The sequence below is a fragment of the Pteropus medius genome, unplaced genomic scaffold (genome assembly GCF_902729225.1).
Source record: "Pteropus medius unplaced genomic scaffold, Ma_sr-lr_union100, whole genome shotgun sequence".
NCBI classification, from domain to species: domain Eukaryota; kingdom Metazoa; phylum Chordata; class Mammalia; order Chiroptera; family Pteropodidae; genus Pteropus; species Pteropus medius.
This window is the reverse complement of record NW_024351648.1, coordinates 4,624,229-4,649,526: the sequence shown is the minus strand read 5'-3', so window position 1 is coordinate 4,649,526 and position 25,298 is coordinate 4,624,229. Positions and strand designations below refer to the sequence as shown.

Sequence of the window (25,298 nt, the reverse complement as noted above, 5' to 3'; positions counted from 1 at the left end):
TTTTATTTAATTAGCTTGGGAGGAAGTGGGGGTCACCAGCTGCATGGTTTGTGAGTCACTTGAATTTCGAGCTCTATACTGCCTATTTTAGGCAATGGATTTTTAATGTTTTAGAGTTGTATTATTATATATTATGATTATAATATATAATAAACAATCACAATACAATTATGATTATTTATTATGATGATGATAATAATAATTATTATTATTAATTTTCAGATCTGACCCTAGAACAGGTTGGCTCCTTCCCCTCAAGGTTTTAGCATTAGATCTCGAAGTCTGTAAATAAGGAGGCAATTTGAGGTACCTCTGACCAAAATTGGAAGGATTAAAAATGAAATTAAGTGATTGCTGCTGTGGGTCGCCATCCACTTATCTCATAGTGATCCCGATGAGTCTGACACTGGCTCTGAGACCCAGCTGGGCCCCGAGTCTGACCACAGGGACAATATGCACAGTAAAGCTGTTCTGGAAGATTCCAGGAGCACGACAGCCGTCAACACAGACTGAGCTTCTCCTGGTTTACAAACACACGTGAATCGAAGTGAGCTGCGTGTCGAGCACCTTGCACACACGAGGCAATGTGATAAATGAGAAAGGAAGCTGTGTTCTTGGAACTCGACAGGTGATTCGGAGCCAGCACTCCCGGGGGGTAGAGAGGCGGCGAGACCCTCATTTGCAGTGTTTGTGGTATAAATAGTGCTGCCAACCAGACATCGTTGAACTTGGACTTGGGTGGAGATGGGCCCTAGCACGTATCACATGCTATTTCCATCGTGTAGGCATGATCGACCCTCAGGCATGTTTCTTACCTGTTCTGTGCCTCGGTGTCCTCTGCTATAAAACAGAGATGTCTTGAGAACTAACACAAGACCTTAGAGCGGGTTCCTGGCACCCAGTAAGAATGCCACCTAAGCATTTGTGATTGTCGTGGGCTCAGGGGATGGAATTGGCGCTTAGACCCGCCCCACCCACAGGACTGCCACCCATCGCTCTGCCTCGGAGTCTGGGTATCCGCGGAGGACTGGATCCTTGGGGACTCCGGGTCCCTCCAAGGGGGGCCTCCTGCTGGCAACAGCGGCTGGACTCTGACGGCCCGGGTGGGTCCTTCTGGCAGCCCCTGGGAGGGCAGGACTTGTGGAGGCGGCCATGGGGCCGGGCAGCTGCTGGCGGTCCCGGCAGGGCTGTGCTGTAATGGACTTGGCCGGCCGCCCAGGCTGAAATGCTGATCTGATGCCTGCGTGCTGCACGTGTCTGGGCCACAAGGACCAAGAGCGAGTGGGGCAGGAGAGGCTAGAAAGAGGTCGAATCCCCTCACGACTCACGCTCCGGGTGGAAGAGGCACCCTCTGGTGGGTGAGGCTGGGGGCTCCGTGAGCCTGGGGGGGGACGACCCTCGGGGAAGGAGCATGGGCACTGGCAAAGGTGGACAGCCTCTGAAGGATGCTCCTCCCCTCAGGCTGGGAGGGGGCCGCCAGCTCCTGTCCTGTGCACACGGCGGTCCCGGCGGGTCCCTGGGGACTTTGAGGACGTCCCCGCCTCCCTCATCCCTCTCACTGGTGCCTGGAAGGAGATCTAAGCCGCACCCCTCGACCCCGCCGCCAGCGAGAGGAAGGCTCGGGAAGGGCGCCCCGCCCATGTGCCAAGGTGGCTCTGATTATCCTCGTTTACAGGAAACCGCTGATCAGGGGAGCCAGGTCCGAATGCTCCTGGGGTTCACATGCAAGTCACCCAGAGTGTGAGGCCCACATCGGGATTCCGGCGACCCCGGCCCCATGGGACCAGTCCCTCTCTGCCCTTCAACTTCAGATGACAGAGGAAGAGAGGCTTTGAGATTGGGCATCTGACTGGTCCAGCCGGGGTTGGTGGTGGGGGCCCGGGATGGACGGGGCTGCCCCCTCCTCCTGGCTGCCAGGGGTGGTGGGCGGGGAGGAAGGACGGGCGCCTGGAGCCCAGGCCCCTCCCCGGGTCCCTGTCCCGTGAGCCTCGGTGGCTTAGAGGCTCCCTGCTCTGGAAGGGACTCCGTTTGCCCCCGGGCACCCCGTGAGCTCCCTCGTCCCCCACCTCAGGTGGCTCCGATGTGGAGAGGCAGAGACTTCTTACTCAGGTGACCTTATGAAGTGGGTTTAGTGCCCTCATGACCAGATGCCCAGGGCTGGGGCTGGAGCTGGAGGCACAGGGGCCCCGCCATTGTCTCCCAAGGCCAAGGGTGCCTCCCGCCTTGCCGTGTGTCTGCGGCCTTCTCCTCTTTTCCGTCAACAATGAATGGGGGACGGATGAGCAAAGGAAAGGGGACAGGTGGAGGGAGGGGAGACTGACAGGGGAGGGAGGGGAGCGAGCACGTCCGCTTTCAGGGTTCCCGGTCCCTCTTCTCGCCAGCTGGAGAGTTGGACCAAGATGCTTAGCATCCCAGAACCTCGCTCTCGTCACCTGTAAAACGGGGCGACAGGCTGCCTCTCAGGGATGTTCTGGGGCCAGGGGCCAGGCATCCCACCCCTCCTTGATCTTTAGGGACGGGGAGGACTAGCTTCTCCCTCCCCTGGGCGGGAGTGAGTTGGGGCCTCACTGGTCTCTCCCGTGCTTTTTATTTTCCTTATTTTTGCACATTTACTTTTTATTTTTTAATTTTTCAATTACAGTCGACGTTCCATATTATTTTATATTAGTTCCAGGTGTACAGAGTAGTGGGTTAGACGTTTCTATAATTTACAAAGTGATCCCCCCCCGATAAGTATAATCACTAAACATGGTTCTTATAATATTATGACTATGTTCCCTGTGCTGTCCCCTCCGTCTCGTGACTGTTTTGTAACTACTAATTGATACTTTTAATCTTTTCGCATTTTTCTTCCTCCCCCCGAACCCCTCCTCTCTGGCCATCACCAGTTTGTTCTCTGTATCCGTGAGTCTGTTTTCATTCTGTTTGTTCGTTTGTTTTGTTCCTTAGATTCCATATATAAGTGAAATCTTATGGTATTTGTCTTTCTCTGTCTGACTTATTTCACTCAGCATAGTATCGTCTGGGTCCATCCATGTCGTTGCAAATGGTAAGATTTCATTCTTTATATTGTAATATTCCACTGTATGTATGTGTATATATGTGTGTGTGTGTGTGTGTGTGTGTGTGTGTGTGTGTGTGTGTGTGTACACCACAGCTCTTTATCCAATTGTCTACTGATGGGCACTTGGGTGGCTTCCATATCTTAGCTATTGTGAATACCACTGCAGTGAACTATAGAGGTGTATAGATCTTTTTGAATTAGCATTTTGTTTCTCTTTGGATAAATACCCAGAAGTACAATTGCTGGGTCATAAGAAAGTTCTGCTTTTCATTTTTCGAGGAACGTCCGAACTGTTCTCCATAGTGGCCGCACCGATTTGCAACCCCGCCAACAACGCACAAAGGTTCTCTCTCTCCACATCCTCGCCAACGCTTGTTTTTGATTTATTGATGGTGCCATTCTGACAGGTGTGAGGTGATATCTCGTTGTGGTTTTCATTGGCATTTCTCTGATGATTAGCGACCTTGAGCATCTTTTCGTATATCTATCGGCCATCTGTATGTCCTCTTCGGAGAAATATCTATTCAGATCTTCTGCCCATTTTTCAATTGGATTTTTTGCTTTTTTTGGTGTTGAGTCGTATGAGTTATTTATAAATTTCGGATATTAATCATTTATCGGATGTATTATAGGCAAATATCTTCTCCCATTCAGTAGGTCGTCTTTTTGTTTTGTTGATGGTTTCCGTTGCCGTGCAAAACTCTTTTAGTTTGATGTAGTGTCATTTGTTTATTTTTTCTTTGGTTTCCCTTGCCCGAGGAGTTAGATCAAAAAAAAAGTTACTAAGAGCAATGTCAGAGAGTTTACTATATATGTTTTCTTCTAAGAGTTTTGTGGTTTTGGGTCTTACATTTAAGTCTCTAATCTATTTTGCATTTATTTTTGTATATGGTAAGAAGGTGGTCCACTTTCTTTCTCTTTTTTTTTTTGCGTATAATCATCCAGTTTTCTCAACTCTATTTATTGAATAGACTGTCTTTACCCCACTGCATAGTTTGCCTCTTTCGTCATAGGTTGACCACATAGGCATGGGTTTATTTCTGGGCTCTCTCTTCTGTTCCATCATTCTGTGTGTCCATTTTTATGCAAGTGCCATGCTGTTTTGATGACTGTAGCTTTGTACTATAGTTTGATATCAGGTAGCGTGATACCTCCAACTTTGTTCTTCTATCTCAAGATTGCTGTGGCTATTTGGGGTTTGTGGTCCATATAAATTTTATTATTTGTTCTAGTTTTGTAAAAAATGCCATTGGTATTTTGATAGAGATCGCATTGAATCTTGGATTGCTTTGGGTAGTATGAACGTTTTAGGATGTTAATTCTTCCTATCAGTGAGCATGGTATATGCTTCCGTTTATTTATATCTTTTTCAGTTTCTTTCTTCAATGTCCTGTAATTTTCTGAGTACAGATCCTTGGTTAAATTGATTCCTAGGTATATTGTTATTGATGCAATTGTAAATGGGGTGGTTTTCTTAATTTCTCTTTCTGATAGGTCATTATTGATGTATAAAAATGCAACCGATTATTGAATATTAGTTTTGGATCCTGCTACTATAACGAATTTATTTATCAGTTCTAATAGTTTTTTGGTGAAATCTTTAGGATTCTCTATATAGAGTATCACATCATCTGCAAATGATAGTTTGCTTCCTTTTTAATTTGGATGCTTTTTGTTTCTTTTTCTTATCTCATGATCGTGGCTAGGACTTCCAATACTATATTGAATAAAAGTGGTGAAGGTGAATATTCTTGTCTTGTTCCTAATGTTAAGGAAAATGCTTTTAGCCTTTCCCCGTCGTACATGATGTTAGCTGTGGGTTTGTCATAAACGGCCTTTATTATTTTGAGGTATGTCCTATTTATTCCCACTTTACTGACAGTTTTTATCATAAACAGATGCTGGATTTTGTCAAACCCTTTTTCTGCATCTATTGTTTATATGATCATATAATTTTTATCCTTCATTTTGTTGATACGGCGTGTCATGTTAATTAATTTATGGATATCGAACCAAACTTTCATCCCAGGAATAAATTTCTCTTGATCATGTATATGATCTTTTTCTAATTTGGCAAAACAGGTAATTTTTTACTGATCAAAGATTAAACCTACATTAAATATATAGAAGCACAGCAAGCTTTAAGTCCCAAGCTCCAAGCAAGCATCAAATTCTGTAAATCCAAAATTTGGGGACTGATTACATACTGATTAGAACATGTCAAATCTATTTCCAATTTTAAATACACATTTTGAAATGTGGAAAGTATTTCTGAGACTAAAATCAAACATTTAGTAACTACAATTTTCTTAAATATGAATAAGAAAAAAATAACATCGTCGACAAAAGAACATCCAAACTGTGGTGTACCCATGAAACTGATACCATATTGTATGTTAGCTATTTTTTACTAAAAAAATTTTTTTTACACCTTTATTGAAATATGATAGACAATTAGCGGCTCGAATTTACAGTTTATAATTCAATTAGTTTTTTTTTGTTCAGTTATAGTTGATAGTATATTAGTTTCAGCTGTACAGCATGGTGATTAGAGATCTACATAACTCACGAAGTGATCACGCCAATAAATCTAGCACCCCTCTGCCCTCTTGCATATTTCTTACAATATTATTGACTATGTTCCTTAGGCTACACTTTGCATCTCCATGCCTATATTTCTGATAGGTCATTATCGATTGTATCTATCCATTTGTACTTCTTAATCCTTTTGCCTTTTTTCATCGACCTCCCCACCCCCATCCCATCTAGTAGCCCTCAAAATATTCCCTGTATCTCTGAGTTTGTTTCTGTTGTTGTTGTTGTTGTTGTTTATTCTGTCCTTTAGATTTCACATGTACGTCACATCACATGGCATTTGTCTTTCTCTATTTGAGTGACTCCGTTCGGCACAATACTCTCCAGGTCCATCTCTTGACTTTTCATCTCTTTGTGTCTTATAATCTGAAGTGAGTCTCTTAGAGGCAGTATATTTAAGAGTCTTGTTTTCTTATCCATTCAGCCACGCTGTATTTTGATCGGAGCGCTTAATTCTTTTTCATTTGAGGTACTTGTTGATAGATACGTAGTTATCTCCATTTTTTATTCATATTTTTGATACATACATTTTTCTTCTACTTAAAGAAGTCCCTCCAACATTTCCTGTAATCCTGGCTCGGAAGTGATGAACTCTTTTAGCTTTTTTATGTCTGGGAAGCTTTTTATCTGTCCTTCAACTCTAAATGATAGCTCTGCCGGATAAATTATTCTTGGTCTCAGCTCCCGCGTTTTCATCACGATGAATATTTTGTGCTAAGCCCTTCTGTCCTGCAAAGTTTCTTTTGAGAAATCAGCTGCCAATCTCATGGGAGCTCCTTTGTAGATAACTGCTTTTATTTCTTGCTGCTTTTAAGATTCTCTCTTTGTCTTGAACCTCTGGCGTGTTGATTATGACTAAAATTATGATGTGAGCCTCTTGGGGTTCATCTTTTTGAGAACTCTCTGAGCTTCCTGAGGTTGTATGTCTGTCTTCTTCACCAGCTTAGGGATGTTTTCAGGCATTATTTTTTTAAATAGGTTTTCAATTCCTTATTCTCTCGCTTCTCCTCTGGTCCCCTGTGATGCAAAATACATTTGATATGGTCTACAGAAGTACCTTAAACTATCTTCATTTTTCAAAATTCTTTTTTCTTTTTGCTGTTGTGATTGGGTGTTTTCTCCTTCGTTGTCTTCCAGATTGCTGATTCAGTCCTCTGCTTCATGTACTCTGCTGCCGATTCCTTCTAGTATATTCTTCATTTCAGTTATTGCAGTCTTCACTTCTGACTAGTTCTTTTGCATGGTTTCTATGTCCTTTATGTTCATTATCTCTTTGTAGAAGTTCTCACCAAGTTCCTCGAGCATCCTTGTAACCAGTGTCTTGAACTCTGCATCTGATTGCTAGACTCCATTCCTTTAGTTCTTTTTCTAGAAGTTTCTCCTGTACTTTCATTTGGAACTTACTTCTTTGTCTCCTCATTTTGGCCGCCTCTCTGTGTTCGTTTCTAGGTATTAGGTAGATCTCCTACATCTCCCAGTCTTGCTACGGTGGCCTTATGTGGTAGGTGTCCTATGAGGCCCAGTGGTGCAGTGTTCCTGGTCACCTGAGCCTGGTGCTCCAGGTGTGTCCCTTGTGTGACTTGTGTTGCTCTCCTGTTGCATTGAGCCTTGATCGCTGTTGGCACATCAGTGGATGGGATTGACTCTCAGGCTGACTGGCCGTAAGGATTGGCTGTGCCCACAGTATATGAGCTGCCATGCAGGAGCCTCAGTGGGCTCATTTGCCTGCCAGGACCACCCTTTCGGTGTGCAGCTTGTAGGGCTAATCCAACGGTGCTCTGCTGTGGTCTGAAGCTGGGCCCCAGGTATGGCGGCCCTGGGAGGGCCTCCTGTGGAAGTCAAGGTCAGCCACTGCCTGTGACTGGCCCGGGACTACCTGGTAGGAGCCACAAAATGATCTGCAGTTTGTTACTGCCTGTGCTGGACCTGGAGGCATGTGGGAGTGGCCACACTGTGAACCGAGGCTGGCTGCCACCAGCACCAGGCCTGAGGTGGCTCAGCAAAAGGCTCAGGGCGCCCCAAGGCCTGATGCTGCCTTCTGGCTGCCTATAAGACTGAGAGCTGGTGGTATGGAAGTTGAGTGGGGTGGGTCAGGGGATCAGGGGAATGGTATTCTCCAGGTTAATGCAGATTCAGATTTGGAGTCAGTGCTGAGGCTGGGGCCATGAGGCCAACCACCACATGCATGGGGCCCGCAGAGCCCCGAGAGTTGTCCAAGAAAGAATGCCAATGCTGGCAGTCCAGCGCCAAAAGAGCCTCCGGCAGTGCACGTGTTGGGTGGGGCGGGGTTCTAGGGCATCGCCAGGGTGGAGCAAGAAGAGTTCTCAGGCCAATGCAGATTCAGATTTGACCGTGTGGGGGGAGGGCTCGATACAGGGACAACCGTGACCGTCCCTTTCGTTCTCTCCCTGAAGCCACACAACTCAGTCTCTCTCTGTACATCTCTGGTACCTCCCAACACACCACCCCTCTGACAGAGCCCAGGATGAGTGTCTGTGAGATAGAGAGTCTGTGCACGGCCCCTTTAAGAGAACACTTGGGTTTCCAGCAACTTTCTGACTCACCTAGACTGACAGTATCCCCTGCCGATTTTCACAGCCAGGCGTTGTGCGGACTCCTCTTCTTGCCACTGGTGTCCAGACTGGGAATCCCGGTGTGGGGCTGGGACCCTTCATTCCTCAGCTGAAACATCCTTCCCGATTCTCAATGGCCACACGTGAGTGCGGCACCAGCCCCTTTCGTGCCTCTGCCCCTCCTACCAGTCTCGACATGACTTCTCCTTTATATCCTTAGTTATAGGACTTCTGTTCAGCTAGTCTTCAGATGGTGCTCCAGGTTGATTGTGCTATAATTTCGTTGTGATTTTAATGTGGGCATGAGAGGAGACAAGTACGGCTTTGACCTGGGCTCCGGAGAGCAGGGGACCTGCCTGCCCCGTGCAGAGGCTGAGGCCAGTCAGTCCCTCCCACTCCAACCTCACGCTCCTCATCTGTAGGGTCGGCTGCGAGGAGGCTGGATGGTGAGGTCTTGCCCAGCACCCAGCCCGTGCCTTCCGCAGATGGCACAGTCCACAGTGATTTTTAGATGGGGAAAGTGGCAGGATCTGGGCCTGTGGCCTCCTGCCCTCCCTGCTTCATGTCACCCAGGCACATGGGGCTACAGGCCATCGTGAGGACAAAGTTCTGGACCTAGAACACCCAGGTTTTGCTCGATCTTCTTAATTTCCATGATTCTCTTAATTAGCTAATATCACACGTCCCCCTAAATCAGTCGAGTTCTCTCTTGACTTCTCCATCCCTGTCTCACTCTGTGTGTCTCTCACTGTCTTTGTCTCACTTTCCCTCTGTGTCCCCGTTCCTCTCTCTCTGTCCTTCCTCTCTCTCTGTCCTTCCTCTCTCTCTCTCTTCTCCCTCCCTCCTTCTGCCTTTGACTGCCTGCCCCCCCCTCATCTATCTCTATCTCTGTCTTTAATTCTCTGCCCGTCTCTCAGCAACCCCCTTCCTGCCTCACAGTCTCATTTCCTCCCCCGCCCGGTTGCCTCCCTGGGACAGCTGTGAAGAATTAGGAGCTCGACAGTGAGTGTCCCCAGTGGCACAGGATGATTTATGTCTCCGTGGGAGATCAGGCAGCTTTTCTTCATTATTTCACCCAACAGCGCATGTCCTGGGGCTTACGGGTTTTCTCTCCTTTCAAAGTCTTGACTCTCACCTGACTTGGAACGTTTGTTTTTGTTTTTAGACGAGTTCGAACCCCCACCCTCTCCTTCCAGAGAGCATCTGCACAGCTAGCAGCCCCGGGGACCGGCCTCCTGCCCTCCTCTGTCCTCCCAGAGTCCCCTCGACCCAAGCTGCCCCAGGGCCAGTTGTAATGTTCAGGGACCATCGGTACCTTCCCATTTAAACCAACCACCCTGAGTGTTGCTGTCACACAGACCTGAGCTTCCACTGTCACTTTGGGCAGCTGCCATTCTCACTGAGCCTCTACCCTCTTCTGTGCACAAAGGGGGTGACAAAGGTGCCCGCCTCATGGGGTCATCACCGATGGAGAATAGTTCACTGAGAGCCGAGCATGTGCCGGGCACTGCGTTAGGCCCTCTGTGTGGGTTATCTCTTTCTTCAACTCGGTGACCATGGGAGGAAGTATCTGTGTGCCCACTGCGTGGGTAGAGAGACTGAGGCTCAGAGAAGTTATTTTCTGAGGGCCTCGGAGTCACTGAAGAAGGTAGTGCAGTGGACGCCCACCACCACCCCATAGGGCCGTGTTGTCCTTGTTACACACACAGGAAGTCCCTGGGGTCTCCCGCTGCCCCCACGATGTTTCCCATTGTCACAGACATGTGCCCACACCGGCTCCCAGCACACGCGGGAGGGAGCGTGGGTGCCTTGGTGACTCTGCCGCGGTCAAGTAGAGGGAGTTCACATTTCAATTTTCTCTGGACTAGAAAAGTGTGTGCTGGCAGGCAGAGGGCCTCTCAGGAGGCGGTGGGACTTGCAGAGTCTGTCCACTCTTGGGTCTGACCCCATGTACCTTGGGGTCTGAGGCTGGGTGTGCGCGGGCCCTTGGGATTGGCAGTGTGTCCTATACACCACGTGGGGCTGATAAAAATTGGTAGAAATAGAGGACAGTGGGTCAGGGGCTCTGCGAAGAAAAATGAGATTCTCTCAACCAACACCCTCCTGATTGAAGGTCGGGGGTGAGTGGAACAGCCACGTGCTGTGGCAAAGACTCAGGAAAGTGTCCTTTTCTGTAGTGGCCGGGGGGAGGGTAGGCAGGGCAAGAGGCCTGGCCAAGGATGCTCCGTGAGCAAGAACTCATAAGGTCCGAATAATACAGACAGAAGTTAAATGGTGTTAAGTAAAAAAGGAGACGCAATGAATGTAATTAAAAAGTTCACAGTGTAGCTTCAGGCCTGGTTGGATCCAGGTGCTCTAAGGAGGCCATCAGGGAGCTGTCTCTCTCCTGCTCTGCTTTCTTTGGCCTGGCTTCCCCCTCAGGCAGGTTCTTCCCAGGAGTAGTAGCTTTCCAGCCCCTCCAGGCCTACACCAGGGGCTGCAAACCAAGTCTTGAGGATGCTCCTACTGGCCTGAATTGGTCCACGTGTTCATCCTCCGACTGCTCATGATGGCTGGGGAAGCGCCACGATCAGCATCCGCGGCCGGCAGGAGGCCACCCAGCTCTGCGGCCCCGTGCCTCTGAACTTGCACTCACGTGGCTCCCCAAAGATCCTGGTTCCTTCCTCACGTGAGATCGGCACCAGGTCTGTTTGCCTCGCGTGTCGCCAAAGCGCTGACTCTCTCCATCCGTGGCACTCAGGCTTCCATGCCGAGGGAGGAGTGATGAGAAGGCGGCTAGGGGTGGGCCCAGGTGGTGCGGGGTGGGCAGAGGCACCCTCCTTCTTGTGGTGTTGCCCGGGACTTTTTTTAAATGTGGATACTGGAAAATTTGAAATGAGATCTGTGACTTGCACTGGTGGCTCCTATTATGTTTGTATTCCATCGTGTCCTTCTGGACAGTGTGACCAATGACACGACACGGCTTGCCCTAGGGGATGGATTTGAAAGCCAAAGTCCTCGTCTTGCCTCGGTGCTCGGCATCTTCACCCCCGCCACCCCAGGATGCACACAGCAGAACCCCCAACCACGTGGCTTCGGGGTCCCCTGCATCTTTGGATTCCTGCCACTCACGACCATTTGCCCAGCACCTCAAGTATACATAGTGCTTTTGTGTAACTCGGAAACAGGTATCCCTTACTATTCAGACCAGTGTCCCCCAAAATGTGGCACAAGAAACGTGCAATTCCATGACACCTGCCGTGGGAACGGCACCCCTGGGATAGAGCGCCCCGTGCGGTGTGCGGCCCTCGCAGCCCTGCCGAGGACCTGTCTGCTCGGTGGACGTTAGTCTGGTCTGAGGAACTGGCCAGGGAGGGAGAGAGCAGCCCTCCGCCCCTTGCCGGGCGTGTCCGGGCGTCCCCACCTCCCCTCCGCCACATGGGTGGCATCTCAGAACTCTGGCATGAAAACCCTATTAGTGAGAACCATGTCCCCAACATTCACCCAGGAGCTTCACAGAGGTGTGGGCAGAAGATAAACTCCCACCGATGCTTCGAGACCCAGACTAAGGGTCTCCTCTGCGAAGGACATGTCACCTCTGAGCTATCCACGTCACAGAGGTTGCCAGGGGTGGGGTGCTCGGTGAGGTATCACCACCTTGGTGGGGGTCTGCTGCTTTGTCGAGGGATGGGTGCTGGAACAGACTGGTGGAGGGTTCTGGCGTGCCTTTATCAAGGAGGGTTGACACACATCTGCTTAAAATCATTTAACTTTATCAACTTGCCTGACTCATAGGGCAGTATACACAGAAAAGCGGGAGGATGAGGTCAACAGGGAGGGCTGAGATAATAGCCTCATGATTTTTCACAGCCGTCTTCGTTTTCACCCCCAAATGCCCTATTTGCTCTCAATGAGTTTCGTCGATTGGTTCTATAAGCACGGAGATATTTATTTACCTGTGTCAAGGTTAGTTCTAATCCTATACTGTGTAAGTGTCTCACAATTGTTAAGCATAAGTTTTATTTATAGCGTGTTTAATTCATGTCTAACATTTATGATTTCCCCTCATTTTTATACTGTTCCACGGACGTGTATCTGCCGTCCTCAGAAAAATGTAAAAGAGTGTGTTTCGTTTATTTATTAATTTTTCTTGTACTTTGAAAATGCTTTATTTTTTTTTTCCCAAATCTGAGTTCGATCGCTTCTGGGGAGTGATAGGAAGTGAGTTGGGAGCCAAAAGAGTAGAAACGATTAGCAGCCCATTTCTCCAAAACCTGTGGTTCCTTTAACTAAAGAGATGTTTTGTAGACAGTTACATTATTTTGTACAGTAAACCTTTTTTTCTTTTCTTTTCTTTTTAGCCACTTAATGTCATATCGTGAAAGGAAGATCGACTTCTTAATGAAAAAAAGCTGAGTGGGAGGAGACGCGCAAGCACATCGGGAGCACACGTCCAGGCTTACGTAAGTAACATTCCTGCTGCATAAACATTTTGGCAAAGCCAGACACTAACTCCCCATCCCACACTGCTGGCCTGAACCAAACGCTGGATAATATATTTAAAAAAAAAGAAAAAAAAATCCTGTTGATGATAACATTTTTCTGTCCAGAAATCAGTCATTAGTTTGGACAAAGAGATCCAAATACATCTGGTTAGTTCCCCAAAGTTGTAGTGGAAAATATTATCTAGAGAAAAAGTAAGAAAGAAACGAGAGAGGAAGATTGTGCTTTCTTAAGAGTGACAGGAAGAGAATTTACTCAGCGCAAAATCGCAAACCCCAAACCACATGAAACCATCCTAATTTGGCACAGGTCAGCCGGAGAGTCCAAAATAAATCGTTTTTAATGAATTATTAATTCTGCTGGAAGTTTTAACCAAAATCAGACATTTACATTTTTATCTAACGTCTGGATTGACATGAAATAGAAATATGCAATGAATAGTTTGGGGGCTCCAGCTCCTCTGTGATATGTGTACACCGAGGTATTCGTACAAACTTTTGTCCCCAAGGAAAGAAAGTTCTCGGAGAGCACTTCCTGTCTCCCAGCATATTATCGATGACATTCTAATTCCCAGAAGAGTTAATGCAAGTTGTGAGGAAGGACTATTTTTTCTTTCTAAGTGTTTGAAACATAAAAACAAAGTCATATACCAATCAGACCAGGATCTGTCATTTCAGAGTGACAAACGATATTTGCATTTCTATAATTCTTGCATGTCATAACCCACTAGAAGCGGCCCCTTTTCTTAAGAAACATGAACAGGCCAATTATCAGAGAAGTGACAGAGAAAGCAGAGTCGCACCCCACCCTTCAAAAGAACATGAAGCCCAAATGGTTTCCCAGGGGAATTCTTGCAAACCTTTAAAAATTAGATAAATCTAATGCTAGCTACTTAAGCTATTCTATAATGTAGAAAGAGAGTCAAAACTTCCACTTATTCATGAAGCCAGAATATCAGCAGTTTGAAAATCTGACAAAGATTTTATAAAATATTACAACTACAGCCCGATCTCACTTGTTAATGCTGATATGAAAATGTTAAAGAAAAATCTAATCAAATGGAATCAAACAGCAAATTCAAGATAATACATTATGAGCAAATAGTGTTCATTCCATTAACGCCAGTGTAGTTCAATACAGAAAATACAGTAATAGAATTCATTGTGTTAATACACCTAAGGATAAAAACCATATGATAGTCTTCAAAGATGCAGAAAAGACATCTGAGAAATGTAATACTCATTTGTGCTAAAAATACTTTCCCATGGAGATTAGAACCAAGACAAAGATAAATGCCCACTACTGTATAAAGCTGTCCTGGAAGTATTAGGTAAAGCGACAAAACCAGGAAATAATGAGAAGCAGAAGAATTTGAAAAGAAACCAGAAGAACAAAGCTACCTCTGTGCAGATGATATGATCATATATTGAGAAAACCCTAAAGAATTGGTGGAAAAACGAACACAAACCGTAACAGAAGTCAGTAAAGTTGCAGGTTATAAAATCAAGGAGCAATGGCCGACATATCTATAAACAATAGCCATCAGGAAGAAACAGTCAAAGAGAAGACCTCATTCACGACGGAAGAGAAAACCATGGATGTAAACTTAATGAGACATGTCCAACTCTATTCGAGGAAAAGATAAAACTCTTGTGAAAGTATTGCAGAAAAATGAGACCGGCGAGAAACCAAGCAGCACTCGGAGAGTTGAGGAACTCAGGTTTATTACGCCGGCGGTCCCAGGAGAGCTAGCGCTCTGCAGATCTGGGCCCCGAGCTCAGGAGTAGCCTTACATGTATAGAGCTTAACAAGCAAAGGGGATACACCTGTTATCTAGACAGAACAAACAAAGGGGAGGGGGTGAGTCTTCAGCTAAGCTCGAGGTCACCCTGCGCCTTGACCTATGTGGCAAGCATGTCCACAGAAGCAGAACAAAGAGCTGATTACAAGGTTAGCCATTTGAATGGAAAATTCCTCTTCAAAAGAAACAAAAGTTTATTCAAAGAAATGGTGAGATACCCCATGTCCGTAGGCAGGAAGACCGACCATCAAAAAGATACCAATTCACCCTAATAATAACTTATGAATTTAGTTAGATTCCTTTTTTTTTCCCCTAGAGCTAAGCAAGTTTCGAAAAAGAAAGATAAAGCGGAAAGAATCAGGCTACCCAATTTCAAGTTACCTACAGCTATCGTGATTAAAACTGGGATATTTGTAGAAGGATAGACTTAGCTTTATAGAACAGAACAGAAAACCTAGAAATAGACCCACACGAATAGGATTTTTGACAAAGCAGTTAACGCAATTCGGTGGGATAAAGAAACCTTTACCCCAAAAGGTATTGGAGCAATTGGACATAGGCCAAGAAATGAACTTTACACAAAAATTAACTCAAAGTGCATCATGGGATTAACTCAAAATCACACGTGAAAAACAATATTATAAAACTTTTGTTAGAAATAGGGGAAAATTTGGGAGTCTAGGACTAGACCAAAAGTTCTTAGACTTGATACCGAATGCATGATACATGAAAGGGAAAATTGATCAATTAGACTTCATCAAAATTAACCTTTGCTCTGCAAAAGACCTTGTTAACAGTGCGAAAAAACATTAGCAGGCCACATATAAAATAAAAGGCTAGTATCTGGAGTAGACTTTTTTGAAACTCTCGAAAGCAAACAGTAAAAAAGCAAACAATCCTTAGAAATTGGGCAGAAGACATGAGTAGACGTTTTACCGAAAAGGATATACAGATGGCAAATAAGCATATGAAAATATATCGAACATCATTAGCCACTAGAGAAATGCAAATTGGAACCACAAAAAGCTATCCCTCTGGAATGACTAAAGGAAAAATTAGTGACAACAGTCAATGCCGGTGAGGATACAGAGAAATCACTCAGACATCGCCGGTGCGAATGTAAAATGGTACAGTCACGCCGCAAAGTTGTTTGGCGGTTTCTTTTAAACCTAAACGTTCAACCAGCATGGCATTCCTGACCCTTTATCCCAGAGAAATGCTGACCACCGCCCCCCCCAAAAAAAAACCTGTACATGAATGTTTATAGCAGCTTTCTTTGCTTTTTTCACCAAAAAAAAAAAACAAAAAACAAAAAAACAAAAAATAAAACCAAAAAAACAAAACAAAAACCAGAAGCAACCCAAACGTCACTCAGTGGGTGAATAGTGGCACAAGCTGGGGGACACCCATGCCATGGGATGCAACTGAGCAATAGAAAGAAACAACTGTTGATAGACACGACACCCTTGATGAATCCCCAAAGTTATGCCGAGTGAAAAAAGCCCATCCGCAAAGGTTATAATTCCTCTAGATAAATTTTTCCGCAGATGGACAGAGATAGAGACAGAGATAGTGATCAACACACACAGCCTTTTGGTTCTCTTTCTCTAGAGAGCCCTGACGGATACCATACCCTCTGGTAGGAGCCACTGAAATGTGTCCTTTGAGTGTGTCTTGGGGACTGTCCTCCGTTAGGTCTGTGAGCTGAGCAGGTGTTAACACGGAGCCTCGGACCCTCCACACCTGCAGGGCCACCAGAGACACACACCAGAAAGAGCTCTGGTTACATCCTCAGATGCTCCAATGGCTTGATCCCTTTTGATGGAGAAGCAAATCTCCTTGGCAAAGAATGCGGGCACTGCCCACCCCCAACACCGACGCCCTGAAGGATGGAGGCTCCTCTCTTGGTCCTTTGTGTCAGGGTCGAGTCAGTGTTCAGCCTGGCTGTCCAGGCTGAGTGAGGGACACTTTACAGCTGAGCACTCTGACCTTCCAAAAAGGCTGGGAAACACTTCCTTCCAAAAAAAATCAAATGAGCCAAGGCAAAACAAAGACCAGAAAACATCTAGAATGGAGGAGGAAATTTCAATGAACCAGTTTCGTGAGCCCGTTTAACGGTTGGTTTCTGCATAGCGGCTCTGACTGGTCCAGGGTCACTCAGCTCCTGCAGTGGGCTGTCCAGCACTGCGCTGCCTGTGTGTGCGTGTGTGTGTGCGCGCGCGTGTGCGTGTGTGCTGTCACCTATGTCCAGGAAGGTCCCGACCTGCATCCAGATCATCTCGTGTCCTTTGAGCCTGGAAGCCGAGGTGCCTGTGTCTTTATCGGGGTCTCCCGCTCCGCCGAGCATCCTGGCCCCCTGCTCAGCGCAGCACAGGGATCCCCACGGCGGTCCGCAGACTCCCCTGAGGGTGGATGGCCTTTTCCTTCGCTCTCAGGGCCGAGGCGGGTCAGACAGACCCACCGGGCTGCACCGCTTTGTAAGCAGTGAGGACAAAGGTAACGCATAGGCTCCTGCGGGCCCTCAGCTCCTAGGCAGCGCGTGGCCACCGTCAGCAGCCAGGGACATGAATGCCATCGGGAATGCAGCGTCCCCAGCCACGCGCGCCTCCAGCACACACTCACTCACAGAGTCCGCTTCAACCTGGGGCTGATTTTAGTGAGTCCCTAACGGTTTCGCTTTTTTTGAATTTACTTACAAGTTTTAAACTTGGGGAGTTTTATGTTAAAATCTGCCCTTCTGGCTGCTTCTGAAAAATTGAGAGATGGGGCAGCCTTAGACTATATTCTCCAAGGCATCTACCTTACTGCAGGCCAGTGCCTGGGAACCAGCGCCCCCTTCAGAAAGGGCAGTGATCCTCAAAGTGGGGTCCCCATCCAGCAGCACGTCACCTGGGCTGGCGTCAGAAATGCACATTTTCAAACCCAGACCTGCAGCATCAGAAAGGCAGGCCTGGGACCCAGCAGGCCCTGTAGGGGATTCTGAGGCCCGTCAGAATTTGAGGGGCACCCCCCTACTGAGGGGGAGCCGGGCTGTCTGTTTTCCGCAGTCCCCACAGCACCCTAATGCCTGTTCCCGGCCCACCTCACTCGCGTGAAGAGCTGACTCTTTGTCTGTGTGACCTCTGGCTTCTCGCTGCTCTCGTGCTTGGTGCTGGGGCCATCGCTTGGCAGCCGGAGCAGGTGCCTGCAAGGCAGGGCCTACTGTTCTCTGCACGCAGGGAGTGGGGGCCCGGGGCCAGGCTGCAGCCCCTCGGGCTCCAAGGAGAACTGCCCAAGAGGAGAGAAGAGAGGTGTGCGAGGAAGTGGGGGGAGGGGACCCCCATCAACTCCGCCTGGGTCTGGCCACTTCAATCACCCCAGGCTCCTCCTCTTCCCAGTGGACGTGGCTCAGCACAGCTGCGAGTGGCTGTGTGTGTGTTTATTTGTTCCTGACATCTGTCCTGGTTTGCTCATTTTTCTGTGTGCTCACCTTGTCTCTGCTTCAGGAGGACACTTCGCCACCACCCAGCGCCAGGACAGGCCTCCTGCAAGCCGGGGACAGCCTGGGCACCCCTCAGGGTCACCAGAAGAGGGGCGGAGCACAGAGGGAGGGGTCCACAGCTGTCGTGTCCCCTCCAGGCACCCAGAGTCACGGCCAGCCCCAGGGAACCTGGGCGAAGCATCCGCCCCGGGGGCTCGGAAGAGGAAGCAGAGAAGGCCCGGACTCTCCCTGCTCTGTGAGCTGCCTCAAGGTCAAGGGCACGTGGCATTGTCTTAGTGCCCCGCCTCGCACTGGGCATGGTGTAGACAGACCCTAGAGTCTGCTGGAGCAAGAATAAATGAAACCATGTCGTGCTTGCTCTCTCCTTCATTCATTCATTGCCTGTGAGGGGCACTAGGTGCCAGGCCCTGCTCCAGGCACAGGCCAGGGTAGGGCTTCAGCCACGGCTCCGTTTAGTGGGGGGAGGGAGCCTGTCTCAGACACCCGCGTGACATGGCGGGCACAAGGCGGGGCTGCGGGATGCCGGGAGCTCTCAACCAGTTCCCTCCTGAACCCAGCCGGTGGCTTCTCCTTCTTCACTTGACCTGGGTTCCTCCCTACGTCACTAACCCCCAAAGTACGATCTGGGGCCCCCCCACCCACTTTAGGAAAGAAAGAAGAAGACAGTAGGGCCACCTGATCTGCGCAGGTGTGAAGCTGGGAGCCTCAGACCCACACCGCCCTGAGGCGGGGGAGGTACGTCTGCATTGGAGAGGATCATGATAATGATAATGATTGATCATGATTGATAATGATCATGATAAGCGCCAATACGATGACTGTTGTTACACAGCAGTAGCAGCTGCTTCTACCGCCCAGGTTCACGCTAAGACCCGGGCTCTTGGGTCAGGTGGACCTTCTGTACTATATCACTCACTCACCCCAACAACGGAAGGAGGAGATATTTTTGCCTTAATTTACAGGTGAAAAAGTCAATATCAGGGAGATGACAAGTAGAGACCGATGGCCGGAGTCTGAGCCTCACCTGGCTCTCTGTTTATTATTTGCTGCGGGACCACTGCGTACAGCTGCCCAGGTCGCACACTGTAGAACTCAAGGAGGTGCCATTCACTTAGACTACAGTGTGAATGTTAGCTCACGGTTAGCTCACGGTTTTGCGAGGGAAGGTTCAAGCAGGTGTCTGCACAAAGTCATTGGAAGCAGAGCAGGAATCCCTGTGGCTCTAAGGGTTGCATACCTGGCTTTCCCCAGGATGTCCTCTGACTGGAGACTCTGCCATGCGTCTCCAGGCTGGCAGAAACCCACACCGGGAGAAAGGCAGGTTCCTGCCTCCTGTGGAATGCACTGGCCTGGGGGCCAGGCAGGAACCAGGGCCAGGGACTGTGTCTCTGACGTGCCAACCCTTTGTTGGTAAACGCTCTCTCCAAGACCTCGCTCCGACAGAGAAGCCACGGACAGAGGGTTCTGCTTTGCAGCGGGATGTAAACTTGGGCCCACCTTCCCATCTTCGGAGTATGTGCCAGCACCAGCCATCTTTGTGCCGGCGCCTGCCATCCTTGGGACGAAGGATCCCCAAGGAGACGGAGTCGAGAGCCAAGAGCATAACTAAGAGCGAGCCTCGAGCTTCCTCCCAGCAGGAGCCGGGAGTAGCGTATAGAGCTGCGTCTGAACCCGGCACAGAATCCTCCGTGAGGGCCCAGCTCCCTCCACAGTGCTCCATCTCTAAGCCATCGGTCCCTTTCCCCTGCATCGGCCTCTGGCTCTTGTACGGCAAGCTTGCCTTTTTCCTGAGGCCTCCGATGCAGCTCAAGGTAGCTGGGAAAAGCTGTGTGGGTGCTCGGCTTGCTCCCCTGGCCCCAGACACTTCCACGCAGCCTTGGAGGATGCAAACTCGGGGTGGGGGGTGGACATCTGGACAGACAACTTCAGGAGCATCCTGCTGTCCCCAGTCCTCCTGTTCTGAGGACAATCCTATCGGGCAGAGTGCGGACTCCTCCAGATGGACAATCTGTTGCTCACCTGAGCGAAGACACGCCAGCGAGGAAGTTCAAGGTCAGCCGCCTTCTCCCGTGGGCCTGGCCACAGTCTGCTCCAAAGGTGCAGGAGAGAGAAACAGCAATGAGGAAAGGGGGCCCAGGAAGGGGGGGGCGGGTGCCGCCCGAGCTCCCCGGGGCCCTCCCCACTCCTGCGTCGGCGTCTTCCTGAGCCCAGACGATTCTTTGCGCTCCCCGTGTCCTTATAACAAAGGAGTCCCATTTACGTGGCTTTCTACGTTTTGCCCGTCTGGGTGGGTTCTGGCCAGCGACCACCGAACGCGTGACCGTCAGAGCTGCCGACTTGCTCCCCCACCCACCCCCCGGGAGGCAGGAGAGCTGGATGTGGGAGCCACCTCTTCAGAGAGGAGGACACGGCACGACACGGCCCTGCCTCTGACAGCTCCCCAGCCCTCCCACCAGGGGCGTGCACCCTAAATACAGACCTCTCTCTGCGTCCCCTCCGAGATGGGGTGACCGACAGCCTGCCGATGTCCGTCCTGGGATCTGCGTGTTCGAAGGCAGACGCAGCGTCTCGTGCGCGCTTGAACTTCAGACTCGGGCATCGTTTTGGGGGCCGACGTTGAGGACCCCACATCCTCTGGGTGAGCCGAAGCCCTCCTCGTGGGAGCCCCCCGAGTGTTCAGCTTACATTCCTTTCCTTCATCGGCGCTTTTGGCCTCAGCCACCGTCTGACCCGTCGGGGGCTGTGCTCGGGAAAGCAGATGTGGATGCTGCTGTCCCATCGTCTCCCAGGAATACCGGAGGTCTTCTCGGTGGTTCTGGAGAGTTCTGGAGAGTTCTGGAGAGTTTCCTGGCCTGCCGCCTGAAAAAGCAAACACCCCCAGGGACAGCTAAGTGACCTCCAGGAGCTGCAGAGGCCCGGGCCTGAGAACAGCTCTCCTGGCTGGCAGCAGCTGAGTCCCTGAGCGGGCAAGGTGTCACTTTAGGACCTTCGTAAAGGAGGGGCTGAGGGCCATCAAGTGGGCCAGGGGGCTGTGAGGTCGAGACGCTCCCCCGCCTCACGCGAGGTTGACAAAACCCGAGGCGTCACGTCAAACGTGGGGACAGGTGTGCAGATGGAGGGCGAGGGGGTCCAGCCCGCCGAGCCACACGGGAGCACTGCCGGGGCTGGGAAGGACATCCGATGCTTCCACAGAACCTGGAAATTCTGATTTTGTGCGAAACCCCCCAGTGTCTAATAAAATGTTGGCAGCTAATTGAATTTACAAACAATATTTTATGCCGACCAAACAGATACTCTCTGCCGAGCGGATGTGGCCTGCTGGCCGTCTGTTTGTGGCCTCTGCCGTCACTCTGTCTAAGAGGCAGTGGCTCTGTGAGGGGTGGGCACGGGCTCGATCAGACACGTGACCTCTGGCGGACAGCCTCACAAACCGGGCTGAAGGCCGGCGTGCGACAGGACACAGGCCGGGGTGGTGAGCCGGGGAGCCTTGGTCTCGGTGGCCTGGGAACATCTTTGGCTAGGAGCGTTCATTTATTCTTTTCGGTTTTAGTAGATCTGCTGCCAAAGCGAGCGCCGTCTGTTCTTTCAGTGGGTCTGCGATGTGCCGGGCACTGGGAGATGGTGCCGTGTGAACTTTCTGTGGCTGGCGTAACAGATACACCGCACACGTGGTGGCTTAAAATAGCAGGACAATTCTCTCATGGCCCTGGAGGCCGGAAGCCGGAAGCCAGTTCCACGGGGCTGAAATCAGGGTGTCAGGGCCACGCTGTCCCCAGGGACTCGGTGGGAGCATCTGCTCCTCGCCTCTTCCGGTGTCCGGTGGCTGCCGGCACCCCTCGACCTGCGGCTACATCCCTCCCACGCACGCCTCCGCGGTCACGGCCCCCTCTTTTGCCTCTCTTAGAAGGACACTTGGGATTTGGTTTAGGATCCATCCGGATAACCCAGGATAATCCCCACCCCCGCCCCCCAAGATGTCTTTAATCACATCTGCCAAGGCCCCTTTTTCTTATAAAGTAAGATCGCAGGTTTCAAGGGCTTAGGACCTGGTATCTTCGAGGGGCAAAGATTCCTCAGCCCGCCACGGGCTTTCTGAGGGGGCAGACGGGGAAGAGCCAACAAGCCAACAAACACATAAAGCGACATCACACTCCGCAAGGACTGGGAATAATCATGGAACTGTGGTTTGACCCCCAAACCTCTGGGGATGCGCCATGGGCGGGAGGGGAGCCTGCCCCACCAGGCCTGTCCTGGCCTCCCTCCCACCAAGCAGGCAGAGCCAGAGCGCCTTCGAGCTGCTCCGCTGTGTCTCTGAGCTCACACCTGTCACAGGAGTTTGCCCAGGCCCCTGAATGAGACCAATGACTAGGTCATCCAGTGGATCATCCAGCACAGTCGAGATGGGACATTTCCAAGTGCAGCACAGGTTCAGCCTGGCGGCCACCGAGGAGGGACAGGCTCTGGCAGGGCTTACCTGGGAGACATACCTGGTGGACGGAGTGCATGTCCTTCTCAAGTTCCAGGCCCCACCGGGGAGGTCCGCCTGGCACACAGGGCCGAGTGTCAGGGGTCCCAAACCTGCCTGTCCCCGAGCAGCTACCTGGGAGGCACAGTGGCAGCGATTTCTGCTGAGGGAAGATTCCTCGTGGGAGCCACCATGAAAACCCCCCGAAAGTCACCTGTAGCTTTTGGTATCTGACCTGATACAGCCATTTAACCGGCGAGCCCAGACTCGGAAGTATAGCTCAGAAAGGCCTGCTGAGAATGGATGAGAACGGGGTGTTCTGAGCACCCCAAGTTCACACGCTGCCTTTCAACATGCCAGGGCTCTCCCCTGTCACACTCGATCTTCCCTGCCAGGTGCGTGCCCCGTTATCCTTAAGTTTAATAATAATGTCTATGATTGATAATGTCTATTATTATAGACATTAATATAGACATTACTAATAATAATGTCTATTATTGATAATGTCTATTATTATAGACATTAATATAGACATTACTAATAATAATGTCTATTATTGATAATGTCTATTATTATAGACATTAATATAGACATTACTAATAATAATGTCTATTATTGATAATGTCTATTATTATAGACATTAATATAGACATTATTAATAATAATGTCTATTATTCTCCCTTTATGAACGAATCAGGACACTGAGGGCCAGAGAGGACATAACCCACCCAGGTCCCTTCAGATCCCAGCAGGCTAGCTAGTGTGCAGTGCCCACTGGCGTCTGGATTTCAAAGGAACTTGTAAATAAACCCTCTGTCTCAGACCCCCACCCACTTTTCCCCTTACGAGTGCTCCTTGGAAGGGCATCTGGTCTACCCAGCACAGGGCTGAGGCGGTTCCTTCCTCCTCTGCAGCGTGGTTGGCAAGCAAGTCACGTGCCTGGATTCTCCACTGAGAAACAGCAGGGTTCCAAGGCCCGCTTCCTCTCGCTCCTTCAGAAGGTGGAGATGTTGGGACAAGTCCACAGGAGCCAGAGGAGGAAACTTTGAACTTTGCAGCGAGTGGCTGGAGAGACGTGGCCTGGCCCCAGGTCCCCAAGGCATCCCTGAAGGACAGCGATCACTCGGGATCTTGACTAAGAGCCACTGTGGGGACTCGGGGTCCCCATGTGGAAAATAAGAATGATGTCGCCTCCCTGGCAGAGTTGTTATGGGAATCAGACACAAACATGCCCTAATTAAACGGGAGGATGTTAGTGTTATGATTACTACGACTTGACCTTGAGAAAGTCATCGCAGCTCTCCGGGCTCGGTTTCCTCAGCTGGCCCATGAGGTGTGCTCAGGCTCTGGTTTTCTCTTCTTTGAAATGGGAACAGTCTACGGCCATGCCACCCTGAACAAGCCCGATCCCGTCTGACCTCGTGAAGCTAAGCAGGGTCAGGCCTGGTTAGTGCTTGGATGGGAGACCACCCAAGAAGACCAGGTGCTGTAGGCATAAAAAAATTTTTAAAAATAAAGGATTGTAAGCTGACAAGGTCCTTGCAACCTGTGAGGTCAATCAAAAGTTGCCTCGCCTAAAATAAAATAATAAAATAAAATAAAATAAAATAAAATAAAATAAAATAAAATAAAATAAAATAAAATAAAATAATAAAATAAAATAATAAAATAAAATAAAATAAAATAAAATAAAATAAAATAAAATAAAATAAAATAAAATAAAATAAATTTGGAACAGTCGTAATATGGTCTCCATCGGTCGCTGTGGGCGTCACATGAGTCTGTGTCAGGAGCAGAGCCCAGCTCGTGCTGAGTGGCACATACGTGTGTCTGGTGTCTGTGCCTCTCTGTACGCCGGATTGCCCAGGCCTTCCCTGGTGTTTCTGGTTCCGATAGTTGGTTTTATTTCCCACTCTGCCAATAATGAATGAATGAATGAATGAATGAATGAATGAAATAGAATTATCTGTTTGAAAGCATCTTTATAGGCTACCTAAAAAATTCTGAATGATTTAGACTCACTCCTTGCTTTTGGCTTGATTTCCGATGGCTTTGCTTCACCAACCAAATGCAGCCTTAACGGACCCAAATTTGCTATTATCAAGGGTTTCATTCTGCATGGAGAATCCTGGAAGTCAGTTCCAAAGATGGCTTTTGAGAATGCTTTGGCATTGTCCCCAGAGTCATGCCTGAACCTCGCCGGGAGGCCAACTTTCAAAAGCAACACTCATTTAGATGCAAAAATACAAGGTCAGTGTGGTCACCGCATCCAAGGACAGGGTGGTGACTCCGAGGGGGGTGCCTGCCATCGGAAGTCTGAGCCCTGCTGGCTGTCTTGTCACATCTCTTACTGAACCCTTGGCAGGTGTCCCCCGTGGGGGCAGGGAGGTTTGAAACTCACTAGACTTCTATTTGTATTTCTTTTGCTGGGGACAGCCACTTGTATGGACAAGTATTATTAAGATGACCTACCTGAATGTAGCTAGTGAGGATAAATAAAAAAAAAAATCTCCTTGGCTTTCGTAAACACTTCTCATCTGCCATCAAGATTCGAATGCCGAAAACCAGTAGTTCGAAGCGACGATGCATTCAGATAGCTCATTCGCCGATTTTGCGACAGAGCGCAGACCTCTCTGTTCACATAAAAGTCATTTTATTTCCCTTTCAGAATTCAGAGTCATGAGGCAACTCAGGCCTGAATGGCGGCTCGGTCTGGTCTGTGCTCAGTGTTTTGTGTACGTCCCTCGCTCTGAGGAGGGGACATCTCTTTCCGCTCGCATCGCTAGCTCAGTCCCTTCCTGGGTTGGCGTCTCAACCGGGTTGACTCTTAACTGCAA

At 49.2% G+C, this 25,298-nt stretch overlaps 2 long non-coding RNA genes and 1 pseudogene across 2 annotated transcripts in view; 2 read left to right on the top strand and 1 right to left on the bottom strand.

Moving 5' to 3' along the window:
* Nucleotides 1–1,265: 1,265 nt before the first annotated feature.
* Nucleotides 1,266–18,349, top strand: LOC120587313 (uncharacterized). The gene is made up of 3 exons (XR_005648912.1): nucleotides 1,266–1,354; nucleotides 12,573–12,674; nucleotides 18,001–18,349. It is a non-coding gene; the product is annotated as an uncharacterized LOC120587313 (long non-coding RNA).
* Nucleotides 18,350–20,507: 2,158 nt separating this feature from the next.
* The window catches only part of LOC120587312 (uncharacterized), a 16,030-nt gene continuing 11,239 nt past the window's right edge, over nucleotides 20,508–25,298 (bottom strand). Inside the window, exon 4 of the long non-coding RNA XR_005648911.1 lies at nucleotides 20,508–20,855. This is a non-coding gene — a long non-coding RNA (uncharacterized LOC120587312). The remainder of the gene's footprint in view (nucleotides 20,856–25,298) is intronic.
* Nucleotides 23,837–23,956, top strand: LOC120587373 (uncharacterized; annotated as a pseudogene).